Raw genomic sequence first — 19,161 nt, 5'->3', positions numbered from 1 at the left:
AAAGAAAAAAGAAGGCAACCTTACAAATGATTCAAATGAATGTCATACATCGATCTTGCGACTATATTTTATTTTATTTTATTTTATTTTATCAAACAAAAGGGGTATTTGACTGTGTATTCAACTTGAATAATGGTCATTAGCTTTGTGCTCAAATGGCATGTAGTAGCTCTTATTAGGACTCTCTGAGTTTGAGTCACGTTAGGACTAGCTATTCTACTCTACCTGAGACTCCCCTAGTATATATATCTCCTATTCCTCATCATTGTAATTGTTAAATTGAATCAATACAATATTCAGTTCTCATCTGGTATCAGCTAGCCTAGGTTTATTTTCCAATGGCTGACGGCTCTGTTAATTCTTCCGAACGGATCGTTTCTGATGCAGCTATTTCTTCTGCGGTTTCTTCAACAGCCGCTTCTCTGTCTGCTGCGCATCACTATGTTAGCATTAAGCTAACGAACAAGAATTTCTTGTTTTGGAGGACGCAGGTTATTCCGTTACTTCGTGGGCACGACCTCATGGGTTTCGTTGATGGCACGAACTCTTGCCCTAATCGTTTTCTTCCCGTTTCTGAAGGCTCCTCCGCTGCTGCTGCTCTACCCAACCCGCTGCATGCTCCATGGGTGCGCCAAGATCAGGCGGTCCTTAGCATGTTAATCTCTTCACTTTCGTCGGAAGTTATGTACCTCGCAATTGGTTGCACTACGTCGCGTGATCTCTGGTTGGCGCTTGAGCAGGCTCTCGCTTCTTCCAGTCAAGCTCGGATTATGCATATTCTTGGACAGCTGCAAACAATACGCCAAGGTGATGCCTCCGCCGTCGACTACAATGCTCGTGCGCAAGTTATGGTGGAAGATCTAGCTCTTGCTGGCCGTGCGGTTCCTTTGGAGGATCAGAATATGTATATTTTCAGAGGTTTACGTCCAGAATATCACTCTATCGTAGCCTCTTTGAATGTTCGAGGTCAGCCGGTGCGTCTTCCCGAACTCGCCGATCTCCTTGGCTCGCATGAGTTCGCTACCGGTGATAGCTATGGCAGTGTTCCAGCCCCTGCAGCTGCGGCTTTTGTTGGCCAGCGTGGTAGTGGAGGTCGGTCGCGGTCTTGGCGTGGCGGATCGAATCGCCGCGGTAGGAATCAGTCACATGGCGGTGCTATTTTTGCCGACCAGCAGCAGCAGGGCGGTGGTGTGCAGCGTGGACGTGGCTCGCATGGCGGTGGCAGGTCACGTGGGCGACGTGGTGGTAATTGGCAGCCTCAATGCCAATTATGTGGCAATTATGGCCATCTTGCACCAGCCTGTTTTTCTTTAATTGGCCGTGGACTCCAAGCTCATTTAACATATGCTGAGGATGCGCTGAATCTTGTGTCTGACTCGCATATTTGGATTCCAGACACTGGGGCGACAAATCACGCGACCCCTGATATTGCTGCGCTCTCTACATCTGAAGAGTACACTGGTGGTGATGCTCTTCGAGTTGGTGATGGTACAGGTTTGCTTATTAGTCATACTGGTCATGCTTCTTTTTCTACCCCGTCTAAAGTATTTAGGATGTCTGATATTTTACATGTTCCTGGTTTGTCTTCCTCTCTTTTATCTGTGCAACGCTTTGCAAAAGATAATAAAGTCTTTTTTGAGTTTCATCCATCCTTTTTTGTTGTGAAGGATATAACAACCAAGGCAATTCTTCTTCGCGGCAATAGTTGCGGTGGTCTCTACACGTTGCCCATTTCGAAAAACATTCCCCGTGCATTTATCTCGTCCCGTGCTTCCTCTTCCGTATGGCATGATCGTTTGGGACATCCTCATCAACGAGTCTTAGATCGTATTCTTCCTTTTTGTTCTGTTAGTGGTTCTAGTCGCAATAATCGTTGTCCTTCTTCTTTGTGTTCTGCGTGTCAATTGGGCAAGTCTACTCATTTCCCTTTGCCACGTGTAGATTCTGTTAGTTCGAATATTCTTGATTTGATTTATACTGATATTTGGGGACCAGCTCCTGTTTTGTCTTCTTCTGGTTATCGTTATTTTGTTCTTTTTGTTGATGACCATTCTCGTTACACGTGGTATTATCCTATGAAATTGAAGTCTGACTTGTATGCCATTTTTGACAAGTTTCGTGCCTTAGTTGAACGGTCATTTAATCGCAAAATTAAGGCTATTCAGTCGGACTTAGGAGCTGAATACAAAAAGTTACATACTGTTCTTCTTCAGTTAGGGATTAATCATAGACAATCCTGTGCCTACACTCATGAACAGAATGGTCGTGTTGAGAGGAAGCACAGGCATATTGTCGAAACTGGTCTTACTCTTATGGCTCGTGCGTCTGTTCCATCTCGTTTTTGGGACTTTGCTTTTGAAACTGCTGTTTACTTGATTAATAGAATGTCATCTAGTGTTTTGCAGAATTCCAGTCCTCATTTATTGTTACATAAATCTTCTCCCTCATACTCTTTTCTTCGTGTGTTTGGTTGTCTTTGTTATCCTCACTTGCGTCCTTATAATCGTCAAAAAATGTCGTATCGGTCATCTCCTTGTGTCTTCTTAGGTTATCCTGAGTCTTTTAGGGGGTACAGATGCATGGACTTAACGACTAATAAGATTTATATCTGCAGACATGTACACTTTGACGAGAATGTGTTTCCCTTTGTTAGTAGGGTTGTTGTGCCATCTCCTCCCTCTGTGCAGAAGCCGTGGGCTGAATCGGTTTTACAGGTATTGCCATCTTCTCTTGCTAATTCTGCTCAGGCTGATTCTCCTGTCACCACCACTGCTGCTCCTACTCGTCAAAGAGGACGACCCCGTGGCAAGTCCACACGTCCGACTGTTCGCTCCCATGCAATGGCTACGAGGAGTCGGTCTGTGGCTCCACTTTTGGCTCTCTCTGCTCAGGCCTGTCCTACCGAGCCCACTTGCTACACTCAGGCAGTTAAATTTTCTGAATGGCGAGAGGCAATGGATCTGGAGTTCAATGCACTTTTGCACAATCAGACTTGGGTTCTAGTTCCTCCTCGCCCAGGTATGAATGTGATTGGGTGTAAGTGGGTTTTTCGTACTAAGCGTAAAGCTGATGGTTCAATAGAGAGGCATAAGGCGAGACTTGTGGCGAAAGGGTTTAATCAAGTTCCTGGTCAGGACTTTTTTGACACCTTTAGTCCGGTTGTGAAACCCACTACAGTCAGATTGCTTTTGAGTTTGGCTATTTCCTCAGGTTGGGTGGTTAGGCAGCTTGACGTACACAATGCATTTTTGAATGGTGATTTGGCTGAGACTGTTTATATGCGTCAACCACCCGGGTATGCTGATGCTCAATTGCCTGATCACGTTTGTCTGTTGAGGCGTTCCTTATATGGCTTAAAGCAAGCTCCACGAGCTTGGTTTAATCGGCTGCATACTTTTTTACTCTCTGTTGGGTTTATAGCTTCAAAGACTGATGTGTCATTATTCTATTACTCTCGTGGTTCTGCATGTGTGTATCTTTTAGTATATGTTGATGACATTTTGGTAATGGGGCCTGATGAGCTACTAGTGTCTGATTTACTCTCTAAACTGTCTAACGCTTTCAAAATTAGAGATCTTGGTGAACCTGGTTTCTTTCTTGGAATTGAGCTAGTCAAAACTAGCAATGGTGTTATTCTTTCTCAGCAGCGGTACATGTCAAACATCTTGAAACGGGCTGGAATGACTGATTGTAAACCTCTCGCCACTCCTATTTCTACATCGAAAACTCCATTGCTTAATTCAGATTCATATGAAGATCCAACGAAATACAGGAGTTTGGCTGGTGCTCTCCAGTATCTCACAATTACACGGCCAGACTTATCCTTTGCGGTCAATGTGACACCCCGGGTTGGTCAACCCTACAACCGGGAGCATCACCGCCACACCTAGGTCGAACCCGGCTAACCTTTAGCGGTTCCTCCCTAGGTGCACAGGCTAATTTTCCTGACCTACACATGCTTCCCATACACCTGTAACAACTCATAACTATCTGACTCGACAACAGAGGTATAAGTTAAACATTCCAAACATATATATATAGGTTCATAGGAGTGATAACGACATCCTTAGAACCCCAAAACATACTTTAGATATATATATATACAACCACACTGCCCAAGTTTGGCAATTGATCTACTAAGACTGCTGCAGAATATGTACACAAAAAGAGAGTTTTAGACTATCCCGACTTGACCTCCACCACCTATCAGATCATACGATACACTGGGATCTCAAACTCTCCCCAAACTAGATGTCATTCGCCCTCCAACCACACAAGGTGATCCAAGGAGCGATCAGTGACCATGACCATAGACCATTCTCCCTCGGGAGGAGTGGGATCCCAGAGATATGGGTAATGTACAATGAACTCTAGGGGGTCACTACCCGGTAAAACTTCTATTGGGTAGTAGCCCCACCGAGCCGGATGAGCATCTACCAGAGACACAAGAGAGCTGGATAGTGAGAAGGAATCGTCAGGAGCTAGCAGAGTGTGGCCAGGTACGTAAGGGTCCTCCCCTATGATATGCTGCACATAGACTCCATATCCAAAAACTGAGCCATTATAGTTCGGTGAAGTTACCGAACTATACGACTCATTGCTGGATGACATCTGTTAAAGGGCAACAACGAAGCACCCGTTAGCACGACGGCTAAGTAAGAACCCATAAGCTTCTCATTCATAGGTAAAGATGTTTTAACTTACCAAATGACCATAGCATAGAATTTCCTAATGACTGATATGCTTTCATGCTTGTAAATTACGATAATATAAACAAATAAGCATAAATTTAATCATATTCACATTACACACGCGAATTTCCTCAACCATACCTAACAACTTCACTATATCCCGATTCTCAGACATCAAACGTCTAGCTTCTTGGAGCTAGCATCACCCATCTCATCATAGACATTGATTCAACCATTACTTATGAAAACTCGACTTAGTTTCATTTCAAAGTATGAGGCCTTATAGGAAATGTTGAATATTCCTTGTCGGTTGACCGAATGAACCTGGAACTTGGGCTTGCAGTCATTACCCAAATTCTCTTCTCGGTCCCTTGGACGAAGGTTCATTAGAATGGCCCCTAGTGTGGCCCCGCCTAGGTCCATTAAAATGACACCAACCCGGAGACGACGGAGTCAATACGCTTAAGTGTGCACACCCCCACAGTCTAGCCATACATGAGTGACGTAGAGACTCGGCGAATAGACTTCGCCAAAGTACGAATACAACCGTACATATATCAATGACGACCTTCGGTAATTATAGCCCGAGGTAAAAAGACAACAAGGTCCTCGTAACTTCTTGAAACTAAGGTTTTATTCATTTTAGACATTAACTACTCTTGTTCCGACAATACGCTCACCTTTCCTACTCATACACCCTTCAACATGTAGTACATAAGTTCACATATCACGACAACAACCAACATGGTATGATTACACTATCAAATTCTTTCCTATGCTTACCACGCACTTTATTAACTCATTCACGTTCACAATACATAGTTCACATACACTACCTATACCTATACATATATAACATTAACATACCTATACTCATATATATCATATATATACGGTATATAATATAATATATATCGATAGCATGTAATTGGTAATATAACATATAATATAGGTATACAAAAGGTATATGGTACATGATATAATGTATATGGATAATACATATATTTTACAACATAATATATATATGTGTTACGGTATATATATATATATATCATCATATATATATATTATACCACACACACGTAATGTATTTATATATATTACACACCCCCGTAACATATATATATGTATATCACACACACATGTAATATATATACATAACACACACACGTGATATATATATAATACACACATATGTAATATATATATATAACCCACACACACATAATATATATATAATACACACACACACGTACATAATATATATTATATAGATATATATATCACACACACATACACATAATATATATAATACACACACACACGTAATATATATATAATACACACACACACATAATATATATATACTACCCACACTCACATAATATATATACTACACACACACACGTACATAATATATATACTACACACACACACGTATATAATATATATACTACACACACACACACGTACATAATATATAAATATCACACACATACACCATATATATATATCTATCACGTCACACACACATACACAATACATATATATATATATATATCACGTCACACACACATACACAATATATTTATATATACTACTAATTTATGTGTACAACATGTCCAATACACAAAATATTCACAAATTACATACAACTTCATGGATTGGAAATTAATTCACCAATTACCTACTTTGAGTAGCTATAATTCCAACTTGAGGGGTAACTTACCTCAATCTCACTACGAACACAAGAAATTCGAAGATTGAAGCTCGGGATTCAACCTTTGCTCTTAAAATCCTAACATAGAACACAATAATACAAATATGATTCAACAAAANTTTATATGCGTCAACCACCCGGGTATGCTGATGCTCAATTGCCTGATCACGTTTGTCTGTTGAGGCGTTCCTTATATGGCTTAAAGCAAGCTCCACGAGCTTGGTTTAATCGGCTGCATACTTTTTTACTCTCTGTTGGGTTTATAGCTTCAAAGACTGATGTGTCATTATTCTATTACTCTCGTGGTTCTGCATGTGTGTATCTTTTAGTATATGTTGATGACATTTTGGTAATGGGGACTGATGAGCTACTAGTGTCTGATTTACTCTCTAAACTGTCTAATGCTTTCAAAATTAGAGATCTTGGTGAACCTGGTTTCTTTCTTGGAATTGAGCTAGTCAAAACTAGCAATGGTGTTATTCTTTCTCAGCAGCGGTACATGTCAGACATCTTGAAACGGGCTGGAATGACTGATTGTAAACCTCTCGCCACTCCTATTTCTACATCGAAAACTCCATTATTATAACGAAATATTCTTGAAAATGTTGGATTTAATAATAAATCCGAGATAATCTTAATAAAAGAAATTTTGGGTTTAAAATTTCGGGGTATTACAGTCAATCAATTGTGTCAACATATGCATGCTCCAACATTGTCTCACTGGGAGCAGCTAAAACGAGTGCTCAGGTATGTCAAAGGCACCCTCTCATTCGGCTTGCGTGTAACTCAGTCAAATTCTAGAGAACTTCATGCTTTCTCTGATTCTGACTGGGCTGGTTGTCCTGAGGACCGTAAATCTACTAGTGGGTATGCAGTGTTTTTTGGCACCAATCTTATCTCTTGGGTGTGCAAGAAACAGAAGACAGTTGCAAGATCATCCACGGAAGCTGAGTATAAAGCCTTGGCTGATGTTTGTGCTGAGGTCATATGGATCATGTCCTTGCTGCGTGAGATCAAAATTGATGGCATCCTTACTCCCAAATTATGGTGTGACAATCTTGGTGCTACTTATATGTGTGCGAATCCAATTTTTCATGCAAGAACTAAGCACGTGGAGATTGACTACCACTTTGTTAGAGATAGGGTTGCCAATGGAGATATTCAGGTTAACTTTATTTCCACAAAAGATCAATTAGCTGATATCTTTACAAAAGCTTTGCCAAGTCCTAGATTTTCTTTTCCTAGGGACAAGCTTCAGGTTAGTAGTTTACCCTGTGCTTGAGGGGGAGTATTAGGACTCTCTGAGTTTGAGTCAAGTTAGGACTAGCTATCCTACTCTACCTGAGACTCCCCTAGTATATATATCTCCTATTCCTCATCATTGTAATTGTTAAATTGAATCAATACAATATTCAGTTCTCATCGCTCTCTCCATACGGTTGGTCATGAGATCCAGCCTCAAGTGAAAGCGATAAAAAGTATGTATGAACAGATACTACAATCTAATCTAAAAACATAATAAATGTGAATGAAGGTTATGCCCCTCATTTATGTCCCTTATTTCCGTTAAGTTTTTTTGTACGTTATGCTATAAAAGTTGTATTATATAATATTTTGGGCAAATGTACCCCTACCGTTATAACTTCCGTTATCTTTTCCATTATTGTTACTATGCACATGCATCTACCATATATTTTCTCATCTTCTTCAATAATAATAATAATAATAATAATAAGGGAAAATGGCACTTTTTTCCCCTATTTTATGTGCTTATAGCACTTTTCCCGCCTGTGTTATTAAAGTGGCAGTTTTTCCCCCTCAATTATTTTAAAAGTGGTAGTTTTCTCCCCTATAATGTTACATTGACATTTTTGCCCTTATAAATAGCTATTTCACTTATTTTTATTCTCCAACCAATTATTACTAATATGTATGGAAGATCACGGTTCGAGACGAACATAATCGAACACTGTAGCAATTGAACTTAAATAGTATAGACGGTTACGGTTATGATTCATAATCAAAAAAATAAAATAAAATAATTGTTGAATTTAGACTATTTTTAAATAAGAAATAAAATTATAAAAATAAATAAATAAGTTTTGATTGGCGGTTCAAAATCGAAATTGGAACCGAACCGTACCGATTTATCAAAATAAGTGTTTGATCATTTTCACTATATATGACTGTGGTTAAGTTCCGGTTCACGGTTCAACAATTATTTAATTTTATTTTTTCGGTTCTGAATCGTAATCAGAACTGTCCATACTATTTCGGTATGATTGCTACATTGTTTGGTTAGGTTCGAACCGGATCGTGATCATCCATACATATAAGTAATAATTTGTTGGAGAAGAAAAAATAAATGAAATAATTATTTTTAAGGGTAACAATGTCAATTTAACATTTCAGGGGGAAAAACTGTCACTTTAATAACACAGGGGAAAAAAGTGTTATATGCACATAACATAGGGGGAAAAAGTGCCATTTTCCCTAATAATAATAATAATAATAATAATAATATATACACATTAAATATTAGAATTATATGTTAGTTATTTTTAAAAATATAGCGATCCAATTTATAAAAATATTTTACATTATTATTATTATTACTATTATTATTATTATTTACTATATTAAAATATAAATAAATATAAAATTTTAATACAAAATACTAATATTGGGCACCTATTTTTTGCGCATCGCGCATAAGAAAAACTAGTAGAGTAAATAAAACTCAATTTCTTTCTTATTTGAATTATCGTAAAAAAAATCCAATCTTTTGTAATTTAAAAGAAATTATGCTCAAAATCGTTACATAAGATCTTCCTATTACAATTTACTTTTATATGTGGCTTGCAATCTATTACATAACAGTGAGATTTACCGAGTGTATATATGATAATAATAATCATCAACTCTAAAGTAATGTCCAATGACATTTTTAAAAATATTTCAAACTCTATAGTGCACTGAAAAAACTGTAAAGTGCACCGAACAATACCACTAAGTGAACTTAGACATTTAGTGATAATCGCAATGCATTTTAAAATATCATTGAATGCACTTTTAGAGTCGTAAATGTTGAGTGCACACTTATTCAAGATAATATGCAGTGTGTATTTTTACTTGGTACTATACACTTTAAACTTTAAAGTTTGAAATATTCACCAAAATTTTACAATAATTTTTCACTTTTTTTTTTTTTGCTTATCTCAAAGTCGTTAGTCTTTTTAGGTCAATGAATAAGATAAGATGAATTATCAATTTTCTCGTACACACAAATTTTCACCTAAGAATATTTGTGTGTGCGCTTACTTGATCTTGTGAGAATGAGATCCCTTATGAAAAATGAGAACAAATTATTTTCATCCATCACAAAAATAATGGACAAATGAAATATATACTTAAATGAAAAATGATGTGATATTTTTATAAATATGTATAACGTTTGCTGTATCAAATAGGAGAAAGAACAATATCGATTTAGGGCAAACCAATAAACATATTCAAAAGTTTAAATAAAAATGTTGTAACAATTTTGTAAATATCTAAAATTTCTTTCTTTTTCTTTTTTGGGTTGGGGGTAGGGGGAGGAGGGTGGGGTGAAAGCAGTCTTCTCTTCATTCTCTTTAGCCATAATAATTTGGTGATAACCTATGAAGATATCCATAAAACTTAAAAGCTCAAAATTGGCAAAATAAATTTGATACTTCATAATTTTATATCAAAGTGTTAATTAGCAAAATAATCGAAAGAAATAATGATGAGGTAGAAGGTAAAGAAAAACTATGTTTTGATCATCAAAATTTTAATCAAACATTCTGTCTAACATAAGGTATTTCTACCAGAAGATGAATTTATTAGCACTAGTAACATTCAATATTGAATTTAAAATTGAATTCTTTAACTCCCAAAACTGACAAATTTGAGTATGCGTATATTATCTTCTTTTTTTTTTTTTGGTTATTTGAAAAAATATTTAGATAATTATAGAGGTTAATAATGAAAAACAATTAAATGCTGAAATTTACAAAAAAAAAAAAAAAAAAAAAAAAANAAAAAAAAAAAAAAAAAAAAAAAAGCATCTAATAAACAACAATATTGTCTTATTATTACTCTTTTTTTGAGTACTACTGTTTCCGTTACAATGCGGTAGAGGCAGCACTGCCTCTACTGAGAGGCAAACCCACCCCTTTCCATATGGGGTACAACCGGGTGCCACTAGACTACAAGGTCATTGGCAATATTGTTTATTATCTATATAAATATTCCATACAAAAAATACTTTTCTGCGGAAATAAAATACATTATAAATGTGAGTAATATGAATAACTTGTAATTGAATTGGATATAATATTAATAAATTATAAATAAATTTCTACTAAATGATTCCTCTATATTAATAAGCAAGTATATATAATATGCAATCGTGATATCGTGGACCAGGGCCCACAGTGCACTGTGAACCCTGGTCCGAAACGACGCCGTTTTGATGTTAGTGGACACGGACGCGGACGCGGACGCGAATGACTCCAGAAAATTCATTATCTATAATACACATAATCCTTATCTAGAATACACAGAACGTTTGCCTAGAATACACAGAATATTGACACTAAATACACAGAACTCAAATTGACCTGTTTACCTACAATTGTTATGACATGGTGGTTACTAATTTTAAAATAAAATTTTATAATTAAAATAATTAAATAATAATAATAATAAAATTTTAAAAAAAAATGTCTCCGGCAGTTCTTCTGTTTTTTTTTTTTAATTATTAGTGCCGATTGTTATGTGTAAATTAATAGTAGGCAACCTTATCTAGGAAAAATGAAAAGAATTACGTAGTAATATTTACCTAATTTTCGTTCCATTTTTTATTGATGATGTATAATATTATTATTGAAATATTTCCGTTTCATTTTTACGTTCCATTTTTTAATTTATCTTTAATATTGTTTAAAATAAGCCTTTATTATTGATGATGTAGAATGTTTTCCTTTTTTAATTAAATTGCAATGCTATGACCATTTCCTTTTTCATTTTAGTTAATTATGGATATTTTTTTTATTTATAGTCAATTATTAATATTCATTTCTTTTTATATATTCAGTCAATTAGTAATATCAGATTCATTTTTAGTCGATTTTTTTTCAAATAATTAGTCAATTAGAATAATAGATCCACTGGTATTTTTACCTAATTTCTGTTCTATTTTTAATTAATGATGTAGAATATTATTATTGAAATATTTTCATTCTATTTTTAATTTACATTTACTATTGTTTAAAATTCAAAATGTGCATTTACTATTGATGATGTATACTATTATTATTGAAATATTTCCTTTCCATTTTTAATTTACTTTTACTATTGATGATGTAGAATATTATTATTGAAATATTTCCGTTTCATTTTTAATTTCCGTTCCATTGTTTAAATGTGTGAAAGATTTACAATTTAATTGTGATTTGATTTATTCTACTGTGTAATATTATTTGAAAAATTAACATGCAATGATTTGACCATTTCCTTTTCCGTTTTAATTAATTATGGATATTTTTTTAATTTCACGTCTATTATTAATATTCATTTCCTTTTCCAATCGACATAATTTCTGTACTCTTTTCTATTTTTAATTTTCAATCAATTATTAATATTCATTTCCTTTTCCAATTTACCTAATTTCCGTTCCATTTTTAATTGATAATGTAAAATATTATTTTGAAATATTTCTATCATAATATAATTACCATTTATAGTGTATATAAAATTAATTAATTCTAAATAATATTTTTGTCTAAATAGTTGACATTAAAAAAATTTAGAATTATTATTAAATAATGGTGCAATAATATATGTGTGTGTGTGTAAAATTAATTAATTCTAAATAATATTTTTGTCTAAATAGTTGACATTACAAAAATTTAGAAAGTATAACATTATTATTATTATTATTATTATTATTATTATTATTATTATTATTATCATTATCATTATCATTATCATTATTATTATTATTATTATTATTATTATGGATAATTGGAACTAAAATCTTTATTTGATCATAATTTTGCAAATAAATTTGCAATTTTCTTGTTTATAAAAAAACATTATAACCAATAAACATAAACACATAGTAAAATATGATTATTTAAGAGAAATTAATTTATAATAAATGCCTCTAAATTGGGNTGTGTGTGTGTGTGTGTGTGTGTGTGTGTGTGTGTGTGTGTGTGTAAAATTAATTAATTCTAAATAATATTTTTGTCTAAATAGTTGACATTACAAAAATTTAGAAAGTATAACATTATTATTATTATTATTATTATTATTATTATTATTATTATTATTATCATTATCATTATCATTATCATTATTATTATTATTATTATTATTATTATGGATAATTGGAACTAAAATCTTTATTTGATCATAATTTTGCAAATAAATTTGCAATTTTCTTGTTTATAAAAAAACATTATAACCAATAAACATAAACACATAGTNAATAAAGTTTGCAATTTTCTTGTTTATAAAATTTAGAGTTGGCTCTATTTTCAAAGGTGAAACCCGATCAGGCCTTGGAATCGTTGAAGTTTCATCCCACTGCACCTAAAGATAGCAATACATATCACTTTAGGCATCACAAATAAAAATGTATCACCTTTCAAACACAAGGGTATTACCTTTAGACATCTCCATTTTCCTTTCAAACACAAGGGTATTACCTTTAGACATCTCCATTTTGATTTCAAACACAAGGGTATTACCTTTAGACATCTCCATTTTGATTCCGGCCACAAGGGTATTACCTTTAGACATCTCCATTTTGATTCCGGCCACTAGGGTATTACCTTTAGACATCTCCATTTTGATTCCGGCCACTTGTGGAGATCACGATCTTCAATGCCAACAATAGTTCCAATAAACCCAAAAAAAAAAAACCACCACATAACGCTCATAATATTAGTTACTGGTCTAGAATTGATACGAAGAAAAGACACATCACCCTTAACAATGCTAACACATGTGACATACCTCTGCTCGGGAGCTTCTTCCCCTTCAAACCTCATTTTAAATCTCATTCCTATGGAGTAATTGTTTTTTAGAGACTCCAGGTCATATGGAATGATAAATTCAGTTGGGATTGTCTTGTAATATATTGGTGATATATATAGCACAAAATTTGTGAAACAAAGGATCCTCTCAAACGAAAGTGTAATTAAATTTAATTGTAATAACAATTGATTGCTAATTTTATGAAAATATATATGGTTGATTAATAAAATCAATGATTTTACTAAAATAATTTTGAGTTTAATTTTACAAAATGCTCCTGTTTAGACAGGAAAAATTGTCCAGGCACTTCTGTTTATATATATATATATATATATATATATATATATATATATATATATATATATATATATATATATATATATATATATATATATATATATACATATATATATATATATATACATATATACATATATATATATATATATTTATATATTGTAACACCCCAATTTTCATAACCAAATTTCCTTAATTTTTTTTTCTTAATTGAAAATTTACTAATACAATAGCGGAAGCATTATATTTAACCAAAAGAAAACGGTTGTTACCGCCACGCTCAGGTATCTCTTCTATACCCAAACGCTAAGGCTAATACTTACAACACTTAAAAACAATAATCCAAATCCAACTTAATTACAATTAGTGAAAATAAACTATACAACCATACAACTTCTCAAATAATAAATCTCCAATAACTCGATTCTTAATTTCTTCTCAATTTGAATTCATCTCGAATTCATATCCATTTCACCTGTAAAAATCATTTAACACAAAATATGGGGTGTATCCCAAAATTAGCATAAGCTAAGTAAGTTCCATTTCACCCCGTAAAATATAGGCTTGGGTTTTATTTATCACTTATTTCATGATCTTATATAATAATATACTTTTCAAAAAATAATGTGGATATATCATTTTTCAAAAAATAACATACAACATATTTGTCAAGAGGAGTAAATACTAAGTGGAGAGTCTTTAAGGTCTAAACATAATCACCAATAGGCATCATAAGCCAAACCAAAACCAATAGGCACTACAGGCCAAACTTCCAATTTCATAAATCATAAACCAAATTGGGGGATTCAATCCACACTAATACCAATCAATTAAATTTTCATAATGATCACAATTCCAATGGTAAGTTGTGAGATTTTCCCGGCTCACACTCTGGCACCAAATATTATTATCCTCCAAGACCAAATATGTATATATATAATTTTCAAAAATATAATTTTTTTTTCATAATAAATATTTTCACCAATAAAATATATAATTTCTCCAAATACATTTTCTCCACAATAATTCATTGCATAATAATGAATCATTCTTAATTTACGATTGTACGGAGTATATAACACCAAAAATTCCAAACCATTATTTACACAACACACGGGTTTGACCCGTCAAAATACATTCTTGATATTTCAAGAATCATCACACACAATATGCAAATGTACTCGTGATCACATGAAAATTACAATGCACATAACTTTGTAAAACACATAATTTTGATATCATAACATGAAATCTTACCTCAAAACACACGGGTTTGACCCGTCAAAATACCATTATTTACACAACACACGGGTTTGACCCGTCAAAATTCATTCTTGATATTTCAAGAATCATCACACACAATATGCAAATGTACTTGTGATCACATGAAAATTACAATGCACATAACTTTGTAAAACACATAATTTTGATATCATATCATGAAAATATATTTATAAATATTGGGACAAAATATGTAATTTTAGTGAACATGAAATCTTACCTCAAAAGCCCAAAATTAAACTCTTATCAATACTTAGTAGCACCATAGCCACTTTGATAATGAACTTGTAAATTAGTCAAACCTTAATATAATTACTACTAATTAATATTATTATTATTAGCAGCATGGCCGAATCATCATCAAACCATCCATAACATCCATAACCTTAATCCATATCATGAAAATATATTTATAAATATTGGGACAAAATATGTAATTTTAGTGAACATGAAATCTTACCTCAAAAGTCCAAAATTAAACTCTTATCAATACTTAGTAGCACCATAGCCACTTTGATAATGAACTTATAAATTAGTCAAACCTTAATATAATTACTACTAATTAATATTATTATTATTAGCAGCATGGCCGAATCATCATCAAACCATCCATAACATCCATAACCTTAATCTTTACCTTCTCATTATTCTAATTTCCTTCAAAATCATTATTATCGCCAATTTCATCATCTATACCAGTACAATACCAAATCTTATCATCATTTCTTTATTTAACCTCATCATTATCCAAGAAAAATTACAACACCAATAGTGCATTCCACCGTGTTCTTAACATAGTGATAGGGATTAACTGCTAATCGGAGATCAAATCTTAGCAGTAAACTATTATATAAGTATTGTATATAATTGAAGGAATATAGTAAACTATTATATAAGTATTGTATATAATTGAAGGAATATAATATCTATTAACTATGGTATTGTATATAATTGAAGGAATATAATATCTATTAACTATGATATTGTATATAATTGAAGGAATATAATATCTATTAACTATGAAAAATAAATTAATAGATCAGACAATGAAAGATTATATACTGAAAAATAAATTAATAGATCAGACAATGAAAGATTATATACAGACATAAAAAAAAAAAGTAAAGCAATTAGGTATTGTATCTAATTAAAAATGAAATTAAAGGTAAGCTTATTTTTGAAGCAATAGAGAAGAGCGTGCGTAGAAAGTAGAAACCTTTTGAAGCAATAGAGAAGAGCGTGCGTAGAAAGTAGAAACCGATTGAGAGAGAGGTGAGGAGTGTGCGTAGAAAGTAGAAACCGATTGAGAGAGAGGTGAGGAGTTCATTGTGGGAGGCTGGAAAGATTGAGAGAGAGGTGAGGAGTTCATTGTGGGAGGCTGGAAAAATTGAGAGAGAGGTGAGGAGTTCATTGTGGGAGGCTGGAAAATGGAGTGAATAAATAGGTACAGAATGATGCAGTTCTGGAAAATGGAGTGAATAAATAGGTACAGAATGATGCAGTTCCCTCTTATACTCGTTTTTAGCCAATGAGAGGGAAAGAAAAATGGTGAGTAACGGTTGTGTATTTCCAAGAGAAGGGAGGAAATCATGGAGTAATCTATATTATATGTATTTATATAGAATGAGTGATTGGTTGTCTTCATAATCATCCAATAAAAAGAAATGGAAAGAAAGGATGTACATGGAATTAAAAATCATTTGTGTATAATAGGATTCTTATGTTGACTGCCGAAAGAATATATATACATACAAAAATATATATATATATATATATATATATATATATATATATATATATATATATATATATATATATATATATATATATATATATATATATATATATATATATTAATAAGAGCCAAAGAGAGTTAGGCCTAAAATGGGTAGAAAATAATAAGAGCCAAAGAGAGTTAGGCCTAAAATGGGTAGAAAAAAATAAGAGCCAAAGAGAGTTAGGCCTAAAATGGGTAGAAAAAATGGCGGTAATCAAATGGATGGTTCAGATGAATTATTTAATCAAATAGATGGCTAAAATAATTCAGATTAATATTATTAATAGAGATTACCTAATTTAAATAATTCAGATTAATATTATTAATAGAGATTACCTAATTTAACTAATTCAGATTAATATTATTAATAGAGATTACCTAATTTAACCTATTCAGATTAATATTATTAATAGAGATTACCTAATTTAACCTTATCAGATTAATATTATTAATAGAGATTACCTAATTTAACCTTACTAGATTAATATTATTAATAGAGATTACCTAATTTAACCTTACTTTTATGATTATCCGTTAAGTTTTCCGTTAAATATTATCTTCTCCGTTAATATTCCCGTTAACTTTTAACTTACCCATTAATTTCTATAAGAAAGATCTTAGGTTCGAACCTCATCTCAATCAAATTTGAGATAATTAAGTTTCTCACTCTATTTACTCTTATTAAATTAAATAAATTAGTAGCTACAACAAAAAATGATACATATGTATTTCTTTAATTTAGAATTATGTGTCTACAATACCTTTATTTGAAAAAATTATTCATTATCAAAAAATTAAATTAAATAAGATAAATAATTTCATTAGTTATATTGTCTTTATTTTCTCTCATGCAAAGATTCTTTACATTCAAATTTATCAATTGATATTCATTACATTGTCTATTATCTTATTTTTACAATATCTTGTAATTAAATATCAAAGTTATAGTACAAAATAATGTTATATATTTATTTACCAAGTATTTTATTAATACTATGAAAAAAATTTAAAATAATATGAAGCTAATTATATTAACTAATTGGGGATTGGTTGACAAAGATAGTACTCAAATAACCCAACAAATTGAAGCGGAATCGCTCTATTTTACTCTTATTGAATTAAATAAATTAGTAGTTTTTTTCAAAAAAAAAAAATTAGTAGTTACACCAAAAAATTATACATATGTATTTCTTTAATACCATGAAAAAAAATAAAAAAAAGAATAGTTTGAAACCAATCATATTAACTACTTGGGGGATTTGTTGATAATGAAAGTACTCAAATAACCCATTACCCCGTAAATTGAAGCGATAAACTACCTTTTAATATCTTTGGAATATATAATATTTTAAATTTTCAAATTTTTATTAATTTATTTAATCTTTTTTCTTAAACTAGGGATTTCTTTATCCACAATAACTCATTCAACAATAATAGTTGAACCAAATGAACCCCAAGCAGAACACCTAAAGGAAAGTCCATAACTCCAATATCATAATCTCATTGCATGACATTGATCTATGCTACCAACAATAACCGAATTGCAAATAACACACTATCAACAAAAAGGAATAGAACAAATAGTAAAGATAAAGACAATAACAATGTTACTCAAAAGAGAATTAAGAACACTTAGAAAAATTCAAATGAAAAGTAGTATTTATTTAGACTATCTTTTTTAGACCAGATATTTAGACTATCGATTTTACAAGGTTGCAAACATTTATTTTAGTAATAATTATAATGAATTTTCTATATTATCTTGGGTTCATATACTTTGAGTTAGATATTTAAATAAAAAAATTCGACATTCAATTACCATGTATAAACTTTTCCTATATAATCTTGCATTGATATACTTTCAAATATTTATTCAAATATAAACATTGGGCATCAACCCATACGCGCAATGCGCGTATAAAACTAGTATATATATATATATATGATAATTAATTAATAAATGAATAAAATAAATTATTTTACTAAAATGCCACTAAGTTTAGGCGGGAAATTTGGTAGGAGGATATTGTTTTTATATATAGTATAGATTTATTACCATAAAATTAATATATCAATATTTTATAATTTAATAGGCTACTGTTAAATTTTATTGATTATAAATTTATGTATAAAAATCTTCAAGGATTTGCCGTGGACTTTCATAACTATATATATCTTTAAAAAAAAGAAATTTATTTCAATCTTAAATCACATATATAATTATGTTATGTTATTAAAAAATTATTAATGTACTAGATGAAGATTATAAGCAATTCATTATATAGAAAATAAGAAAGAGAGAGATAGAGGTGAAAAAGGTAAGA

The 19,161-nt window shown here is 31.9% G+C and overlaps 1 long non-coding RNA gene across 1 annotated transcript; it reads right to left on the bottom strand.

Moving 5' to 3' along the window:
* Positions 1-4,115: 4,115 nt before the first annotated feature.
* On the bottom strand, positions 4,116-6,480 carry LOC116005314. The gene is made up of 2 exons (XR_004094946.1): positions 6,421-6,480; positions 4,116-4,611 (listed from the first exon to the last, which is right to left on the bottom strand). It is a non-coding gene; the product is annotated as an uncharacterized LOC116005314 (long non-coding RNA).
* Between the last annotated feature and the right edge of the window lie 12,681 nt (positions 6,481-19,161).

Source organism: Ipomoea triloba, chromosome 14 (assembly GCF_003576645.1).
Source record: "Ipomoea triloba cultivar NCNSP0323 chromosome 14, ASM357664v1".
Classification (NCBI taxonomy): Eukaryota; Viridiplantae; Streptophyta; class Magnoliopsida; order Solanales; family Convolvulaceae; genus Ipomoea; species Ipomoea triloba.
Note: the sequence above shows the minus strand (reverse complement) of the source record. Positions and strands in the feature narration are given on the sequence as shown.